The sequence below is a fragment of the Gekko japonicus genome, unplaced genomic scaffold, assembly GCF_001447785.1.
Source record: "Gekko japonicus isolate JY-2015 unplaced genomic scaffold, Gekko_japonicus_V1.1 scaffold2272, whole genome shotgun sequence".
NCBI lineage: Eukaryota > Metazoa > Chordata > Lepidosauria > Squamata > Gekkonidae > Gekko > Gekko japonicus.
The window spans coordinates 226,881-236,731 of NW_015169245.1; the positions used below are offsets into that span (position 1 = coordinate 226,881).

The 9,851-nt window shown below is 41.0% G+C and overlaps 1 protein-coding gene across 1 annotated transcript in view; it reads right to left on the bottom strand.

Annotated features, from left to right (window-relative positions):
- The window catches only part of CHIC2 (cysteine rich hydrophobic domain 2), a 39,129-nt gene that overhangs the window by 28,876 nt on the left and 402 nt on the right, over positions 1 to 9,851 (bottom strand). The gene's annotated exons all lie outside the window — the stretch shown is intronic.

Genomic DNA, 9,851 nt, shown 5'->3' on the forward strand with positions numbered 1-9,851 from the left:
CCTGATACTCCCTTATTAGAAGGAAGTGATCCTGAAGCCACTTGGATGGAACCGAGCTGCCAACATGCTCTAAGCCAAAATTAAATTACTTGACAACACCATTCACTATTCCTCAAGGGGTTCTTTCTCAAGGACTCACCTCACAGAGTTAGTTCCATAGACTGGAAGATAAAATGGAAAAAGCATGAACTCTGGCCCATGCCCAGCACACTGCCACAAGTGAGCTAACAGCCTGAGGACTGCAGTTGGTACACAGGGACACACAGGAAGAGATGGCCCTTTAGATACGGGCACTGGCAGCAAGTTCTTCCAAAACCCAGCAAAAATACAGCAGCTGTATAGGCACTTGCAGCCCAGCAGTTAAGGCTCTGTGAGCAACCTGAGGAGGCCTGATTGCTGGGTGAAGACCGCGGCTATAGAGAACGCCCGTCTCCATAAAACCGTTTTAAGGGGGAAACGCTAACTTCAAGTCCTTCCACAGACCAAATAAATAAATAAAATCTCCATAGAGAAATGTTTCATGCCATTCTTCATAGAAAGTTTCCTATTCTCTAATGGCTCCCAATGCAAGCAGCTATTATTTTCAAAACTCCAAAAGAGTTGTGCCCACTGCATATGCAGGAACGCATCTGCCTCTCTGAAACCCAACATCTAGGCCTGATCTCCATCTGAATTATTCAGGTAGTATGGGGGAAGCCACTGCATATGGCTGGCCCTTCCCGTTGTGGCACTGACTCTTTGGAATTCCCTTCCTACAGAACTCTGCTATCTCCCCTTAGGTTTTGGAGGCAAATAAAGTCATACCGATGTCATAACGCACATGTTAACAAGTGAATGATTATGAAGCTGCCGTTCATTACTATTTTACTTTAATAATATTTTTAATAATTTGTGAACACGGACAAAATACACAGAACTGGGGAATACTCTGGGATTAAGTGATTCTTTTGATACTACCCTTTTGTTAGGTACAAATGGCTAGAGCACCAAGAGAAGCATTTTCAATCACTGCTCCCTAGCTTGGTATTGCCTACACCTAAGCACTTGCTGAGAGCAATACTAGATGTTTTCATTTACCCACGTCTTGACCATTAGGGAAGAAATTTCCTTTTTGTACATTTTATTTATTTAGACATTTCTATGCTGCCTTTCCCTTCAAGGGAACCACAAAACAGCTCTACAAAAATTCCAAGACAAACCAAATTACTCAATATAATTTAAACAAGCAAAATAGCAAACATACACACATTTCTGGACTGGCTGTCATGGGCTCCAGCTTGCAAGCCTTAGGGCCAAGGGCCAAGACTGGGCAACCTAGTCATGCCCAGATTTTTTACACTTGCATATTTATATACTCATTTAAATATTTAAATATATCTTTTTAAAGTCTCTATCAATGTTCCCTCTAAGCTGTGGAATCCTGTGAGCAAAAATTCTACCTTGTGAGCTCCTGGCATGAAAGTTGTGAGCGAGTGATTTGGCTGCTGCATAAATCAGTTTGCTCTGGAGCCCCATCCTCCCTGAGCCAAGACAAAAATGTGTGAACCAGAGGCTTAAAAAATTGTGAGCTGGCTCACACTAACTCAGCTTAGAGGGAACACTGGTCACTATATCCTAGGAAACAGTTAACTAGAATAATCTGAACTGCCAGAATCTAACAATCAAAAACCGGAATGTTTTGCACTGGGGCGCTAGAAAACCTTTCACTCTCCTTGAAGAATGCAGGCAAATTTGAAGCCAAGTCCAAGTCTTCTTATGAGAGGCCTGAGGAACTGAAAGATTAACAGAGGAGTAGAGATGTAAAGCCCTGACCTGGAGGGCCCAGGCTAGCCTGATCTTGTCAGATCTAAGCACTATTGGCCACTATTGGATGGGAGGCCCCCAAGGAATACCAGGGTCATGACACAGAGGCAGGCAATGGCAAACCATCTCTGAACGTCTCTTGCCTTGGAAACCCTACGAGGCTGCCATAAGTCAGCTGTCACTCGATGGCGGGGGGGGAGATAATTGTAAGGTGATGCACCTTATGCTACCTTAGCACATCTACCTCAGTCAGTTTATTATTATGGTCTTTGACCAGTACATAACAATTTAAAAGACAAATAGAAAAATCCCCAATACTATCATAGTTGGTTATGAGCCAGTAAAAACCTTAGTAACATAAAAGCTTAGAAGTTCGCTGGCGAATCAGTCGTCCCAGGGGGATGCCAGAGAAAGCCGGAGAGAAATGCCGAGCCAGAAGTTACAACAGGCCCACCACTGGGGTGCTGGTAGGCAGTCCCACCCCTATATCATGTGGCCTTAGTCAGGGATTGAGTGTTCTTAGAACATACCATGTAAACCGCCCAGAGACCCTTCGGGGTTAGGGCGGTATAGTAAGTCGAAATAATTAATAAATAAAAAATATAAAGGAAAAAGTAAAACTACAGTTCAAACCTTTTAAACCATTCAAAAAGTCAGTTTAAAACAATTTTTGATAAAACTAGAGATATGGTCTATTTGCCTCACTTTTTGCGTTCCTTATATACCTGGGCGCAGAACCGAGCCACCTGTCTTGATGTATGGTGATTCCTATCCGACAACAGGTATTCTAATTTAATTTTTTTTGCTCTTCCTGGGAACCTTTCCAGCAGCGGGCCAATGATTTCCTTTTGGCTTGCCGTATGGAAAGAGCAATTTAAAAAGATATGCTCCAAAGAGTCTATTTCAGACTGGGAAGCACATCTACCTTATTTTTTGCTACCTGGTTTAAAGAGACAGCTAAGTTCTCAATGAAATTTTCAGTTTTCCTCTAAAACTATGGTGCACTTTCTGCCCCACCTTTGTCTGATCTTTTTTTCTCCCTTCTACAATATAGGGCAGTGCTGGCGAACCTATAGCCCAGACCATCATTAAAGTTCATTAGTTCATGATAGCCTCTGGTGCTGTAACTATGTTGGAAGAACTAGACATGGGCCCATAAAAAATCAAACATTTTAAAGTTATGTTGATTTAATGTGAACATAGTTAAAAATTATCCTGTTGAAATTGATGGGACTTGGATTGCTTACTTTTGACTGGATAGTGCCCATACTGTCTTGTTAAGTAGTTCAGGTTAAATTGCCGTGTTGGCACGTTGCGATAAATAAGTGGGTTTTGGGTTGCAGTTAAAAGCTTCGCCATCACTGAGATAGGGCAATAAGCTACTTTTTACCCAGTTTGTGGGTAAATGTGTCACAGTAGTTTGAGGTAGAGGTGGAAAGGTCAACCACATCAGGTTAAAAGGACAACAGAAGGCCTACAACCGTTGAAGAGCATTGAGATCCCTGCATGCTCCCCTCATGAAGACTAAGTATCCTTCTAGCTACAGAAACAAATCTTGGATTTACAAGATTTATGTCTATAGCATGCCCACTTTGTCTTTAAAAGCATTTCATTTATACAAAAAGAAACAACATTTCATAGGATTTTTTCAGTACTCCTCCAAATGTCCAGTCTTCCCACTGGAAATACTGGGGAGGGGAAGGCCTTAAAAAAAAAAAAAAGCAACAGATCCCCCCCCCCCCCATTCCCAGGCCTTCACATAGAGATGAGGAATGTGTTGGTGGAAAGTACTGTTAAGTCACACCAGATTTATGGTGACCCCATAGGGTTTTCAAGGCAAGAAGTGTTCAATGGCGGTTTGCCACCACATCACAACCATGACATTCCTTGGATGTCTCCCATCCAAATGTTAGCCAGGGTTGACTCTTCTTAGCTTCTGAGATCTGACAAGACTGGGCTAGCCTGGGCTATCCACGTCAGGGCAGGGGTGAGGAATACTAAGCACTACATGAAAAAGAACACTTTTGTACAACGGGAATAAAACCCCAGAAGACATTTTGGTAAAGGAAGAAATATAGCTCTTTGGTGGTTTGCATCAGTTGCTAGGAGAATATTGTAAGGTTCATCTAAACTATGTCCAGAGATCATTCTTCCTCCAGAGACAAAAGCTGCATTCTACATTAACACCAACCTCCTAAACAAGCCACCCTGGAGACTTACAGTGGTATCTTGCATAATGGTTTACACTTTTCATTGCACACTGTAAGCACTTCAACAGGGATGGGAACACCTATTTATTTATTAGAAACATTTCTAGCCTGTATTTTGGTCCCAGTGGATCTTGGTGGGTTACGAGACAACACCAACCCACAAAAATATATTTTTTAAAAAACAGCCAGTCAATATAAAACACCAGTTTAATATTAATCAACTCGAGCAGATTAAAACAAAAACAGACCTTAAAACTGCATGCCTCTGAAAGATGACTGCTTTCAACAACTTGTGGATAACCAGTGTCACATGGATACTCCTTACAAGGACATTTCAAAGATACAGTGCTGTTAATGAGAAGGCCCTTTCTCTCATGACCAACCACCTCACTTCAGACTCTGAAGGTGCACAGAGAATGACCTCCAATTAGGTCCTTGGTGGCCAGAAGGACTATAGAAGACATTCCAGTCTGACACCTTTTAAGGCTTTAAAGGCAACAATTAGCACTTTGAATTAAGCCCAAAAATTAACTGCTAGCCAATGGAGATCTTTAAAAAATAGGGCTAGAACACTCTCTGCAGCCTGCTCTTACTGGAAATTTGGCTGCCATATGCTGGACCCGTGACAATCTTCCACTTTTCAAAGGAAGTCCAACGCAGAACATGTTAGCAGAATAGTCTAGTATGGATGTCACTAAGGCATGAGTAACCGAGGCCAGATCTCTAGTCTAATCCCAGAAGTGGTTTAATGGTGAACTAACCAGTGCAGTACCCCTGGCCTCAGCTGACATCTAACCATGCAGGGATAGCAAATGAATCCAGGAGCGCCTTTGCTTAAGGGTGGGACAATCCTCTATCATGAAAGCACAACATCCCCTCCTCATCACATAAAGTACCTCTATCTTGGTCAGCAGGTTTCAGATTGCTTATCCAGTCAATCACTGCTACCCAACCCTACTTCAAAATTTTTGCTGCCTCCTGAAGATTCAAAAGGTGAGAGAGAGAAAAGGGATAAATCAGCATATCGCAGTGAAACCCAAAACTCTGGATCATCTTCTCCAGTGATTTCATCCAAGGTCAAGCAAACAACATTCTTTCTTCTCTCTTCTACCTGAAGAAATCTACATGCAGAATAATGATCAAGACTAGGCAAGTGGAACTGCATGGATTGTACCAGTCACACAACGTGAGGATGAGAACAATTCATAGTCATCAAGGTTGGCATCTTCATACACAGTTCTGTTGACCAGTATCAGCTTTAACTGTGATCTCATAATACAGTCATCTATTACCATTACACTGAAACCAAGAACAGATCCATGCTTAATTCCTCTGTACACAAGGTAACATACCCTGTTTAGCTACACTGATACTAGATACCTGTACATGCAGTTGAGATACCCATAACTGCATTCGATATCCTTGGTGATCCATTTGCAACCATACAACTGATAATTAAATGGTAGAGTCACGTCACGTGTGCCGCAGACCTAACATTGTTAATGCATGTCTACAGAACTTCTCCAAAGCAAAAGCATGCAAAGGGGAAGAACAAAACCAAAACGCAGTGGAGGTATATGTATGTGTTTGTCTGTCTCTCTCTCTATATATATATATAAGCATTAAACTAAGTCCAATAAATTATAAACAATATAATAAAAGTCCTTTGATAAGTACAGCAAAATAACCACAACATATTAAACTCATACTATCAATCAGAAGAAAAAGACCAGACACATTTTGACAATTTTGACAATGATTTCTTCATCAGTGATCAGCCATAAAAAAACATATTTTGAAAAGGTACACCTGAATCCTATTTTAAAAATAAGTATAAAACAGACAAGTTATTGCAGATAATATGCCCAAAATAATTTCTTGTTTAACCATGCTCAACCTTTAAAAGCTAATCTTCAATAACCTAAAGGTAACCAACATAATCTTAATTGTTACTTATGTGTGTAAAGATTACTGAATAAAAGTATGTATTTATCAAACTAAAAGATGTTGAAATGCATTTGGTCTTTTACCTTCTAACTGATAGTATGAGCGTTTCCTATATAATGATTATTTTGCTATACTTTATTAAAGAACATTTAACTATTTAGTTTAGAATTTAAAGTCCAGTGTTTTCCCACACATTCACACACACCCCTACCCTTCAATTTTATTTTGGGGCTCCTCCAAAGCAAGCCAAGATTGTGACTGCAAACTATAAAAAGGTAAAGGTAAAAAGGTAAAGGTTCCCTTGCTCGAAAGCCAGTCGAATCCAACTCTAGGGTTGCGGTGCTCATCTCCGTTTCAAAGCCGAAGAGTCAGAGCTGTCCAAAGATGTTTCTGTGGTCATGTGGCCGGCATGATTAAACACCAAGGCGCACGGAATGCTTTTACCTTCCCACCGAAGTGGTACCTATTTATCTATTTGCAATTTCTTGCTTTTGAACTGCTAGGTTGGCAGGAGCTGGAACTAGAGATGGGAGCTCACTCCATCATGCCGCACCCGGGTCTCGAACTGCTGAACTACTGACCTTCCACAGCCTGCAGTTCAGCGTCTTAACCACTTGAGCCACCGCAGCTCCTGAATGCAAACTATAAGCAACCATTATAAGATGACATCCAGACCTTTAACCAGGTGGCTCACCTTTGTGGACACTGGTCATGAAGGCAAATGTTCTGTTAAGAAACATTTCCTAATACCCTGTGCTTTAGTAAAATCAAAGTGGTCCTATGAATTTTCTTCAAGGACACAGAGCTTGAACTTCAATCTCTGCCTTGAATTCTTATATGGCTTTGGGGGGGTAAACATGCTCTAAGAGCCTCATTTTCTCATCTGTAAAACTGAATTGCAGCAACATGTCACATAATTTTGAGGGCAACCACAATATGAGATCAATTTTAAAATAATATACATGTGATAGCAACAAAAGCAACTACCGAGTAGATCAAAACTGATTTTACAGAAGAACTGGATTCTCTTTAATTCTGTTTACATTATAACATTACTTTAAAAAAGAAAAACAAGGAGGTTTATAATGAAACCTAAATGAAATACAAACAAGTGAATGTCCATTCTCTCTCAAACTGAGTACAAGATATTTATATGAAGAATCTGGGGGCAAAAAGTCTGACTCTCGTTGACAAGGAATACAAATATGACACAGTAGGTAAAATATATATTACTACAGGTTTTCCACTGGATCCAGTAACTGACAAGATCAAAAGCATTATCCAGAATCAACCACCCTGTATTCCAATTAGGGTCACCTTGGTTTTGTACTTCTTTCATCTGAGTTCCACAATGCAAAGAAGAATAAGAGATTGGATTCATACCTAGCCCTTTACTCGGAATCTCAGAGCGGCTTACAATCTCCTTTCCCTTCCCCTCCCCTTCCCACAACAGACACCCTGTGAGATAAGGTGGGGCTGAGAGAGCTCTTTCGAGGACTGCTCATGAGAGAACAGCTCTGAGAGAACTTGTGACTGACCCAAGGTCACACCAGCAGCTACATGTGGAGGCATGGGGAATCAAAACCAATTCTCCCAGATTAGAGTCCGCGCTTTAACAACTACACCAAACTGTTAAAAGATCCTGGTCTAAATATATCTAACTCTACTAAACATAGCAGAATGACATTTACTTTGGAGCTCATGAAAAAATGCTGTTCTACCCAACAAATCAATAAAACAAAAATCCAGTGGTACCTTAAAGATTACTATTGAATTAGAAAAAAAATGCTGTTAGTCTTTAAAGTGCCACTGGCTTCTGTGTTATTTTGCTATGACAGACTAACACAGCTACCTTTTGAAACTACCCAGGACCTATGAGCTCTCTGGAAAATTCTAGCTACTTAGGTCCTTCAAGTAATTGTGTGTTCAAAGACAAACAAAGAGAAATCAATTAATTTTCACAATTCTTCCTTTGCCAACCTGTCTCTAAGGAGATATAATTGTGTAGATCAAAAGACATGTGGGTTAAGGGACCAAAGGTTCTGAACTAAATTCTTAGCTACAGAGACTGTATTTAGTTGCAAAACAATATGTTTAAACTGTTATTTCACTCAATTAGTATGTACTGTTGTTCATGAGCTAAAATACAGGAAATATGATTTAAGTGAGTGATTTAAAATGGCATTTTTCCTTGGTGATTTGATGAATGATTTACACAACAATGTAAATTAATCTACACTGAGATGCAAGGGAATGTGACACTTTTTTGCATAACTTACTATATCCCTCAGCACTGTTGGAAGTTCTCCACCTCAGAGCCAAAGTAAAAAAGATACTGTTACAGTGATATAAAATGAGCTCTATGTTTGGGAACCTCCACATCTGGAGGCAGTCAAACTCTGAATCCCAGTGCCAGGAGGAAACATCAGGGGAAGGCCTCAGTCTCTATGCCCTATTATTCATCCTTGAGAGGAACTGGCTGGTCACTGTGTGAGACAGGATGCTGGTCTGATCCATCCAGAAGGCTCTTATGAGCACCAGTTAGAAAAACAGCAAACCAAGCTGTGCACATCAGATACCCTATTATAAAGTCAATCGAGCTACTCCAGGCATGCTTTTCATATTTGCTGACTGCTGTATCTTTAGGGGAAGTCTTCATACCACAAGTAGCCAACAGAAAGCTGAAACTTGTTATTACATGAGTAGGCTGAGATGGTGACTAATAGAAGCCATAAACAATTCGCACTCAACTACAGAACTGCTACCAGTCATGTATAAAAACAATTACTTACAAAACCCAAGTGCTCTACTTCCTGACAAGTCATTGCTTGGCTTAATACTTCCCATTTTAATATTAGTCACTATGACCCTCATCAATTCAGTGTCCTTGTTGCTCCAACCAGAGATCACATCTGTATAGGCTGCAAGTGTAGAAAAAAAAAACAAGACTAACAAAATATTAGGATCTAGAAAACACAGAATAGATTTCAGATGAGTTGAAACAACATCCTCCTCTGACTTGTAAATTCAGGTAAGTCATACAGTCACTATGAAGGTTTGGCACTAGAATTACACTACAGCCAGTGTAGTTTAGCGTGTGGACTCGAACAAGGGAGATCCAGTTTTGAACCCCTACTTGCCATGACACTTACTGGGTGACTTTGGAACAAGGTTGTTGTGAGAATAAAATGAAGGAAAGGAGAACCATGCACACTGCTCTGAGCTCCTCGGAGGAAGAACAAGATACAAACCCATCAGTTAATTAATTAGTTCCCAAACGCAGCTACTCAAGGAGTGGTCCTGCCAAGCACTGTGTACGTAACCATTCTGATGTACAGCCTGGAATGCAAACCGGACAGTCCTCGCATGCACCTTGCCTCAGCTACCAACAACCTTGTACCTGTTTCCACGGAAATAAATCCCACTCGCTTCAAACGGCCCTACTTCAAGAGCACAGAACGGCTGCTCAAAAGACCATAAAGTACTGCGAGAGCAAGCGGGACTTATACCAGAAGATTTCACCTGAGTAACTCAGAGGCGTAAGGTGGACACAGGATGAGCGTTATCCTTGTACACCACATCCAGCAGTATGTTTTCTCCTCGCTCTGTAAAGAGGCTCATTTTCTGTTTCAGTCACAAAGCTGGACGACGGAAAGCCACACTGGAGAGCAGTGTTCCCTCTAAGCTGAGTTAGTGTGAGCCAGCTCACAGTTTTTTAGCCTCCGGCTCACACATTTTTGCCTTCGCTCAGGAAGGAGGGCTCCAGAGCAAACTAATTTATGCAGCAGCCAAATCTCTCGCTCACCACTTTAATGCCAGCAGCTCACAAAGTAGAATTTTTGCTCACAGGACTCCACCCCTTAGAGGGAGCATTGCTGGAGAGCTGAACCG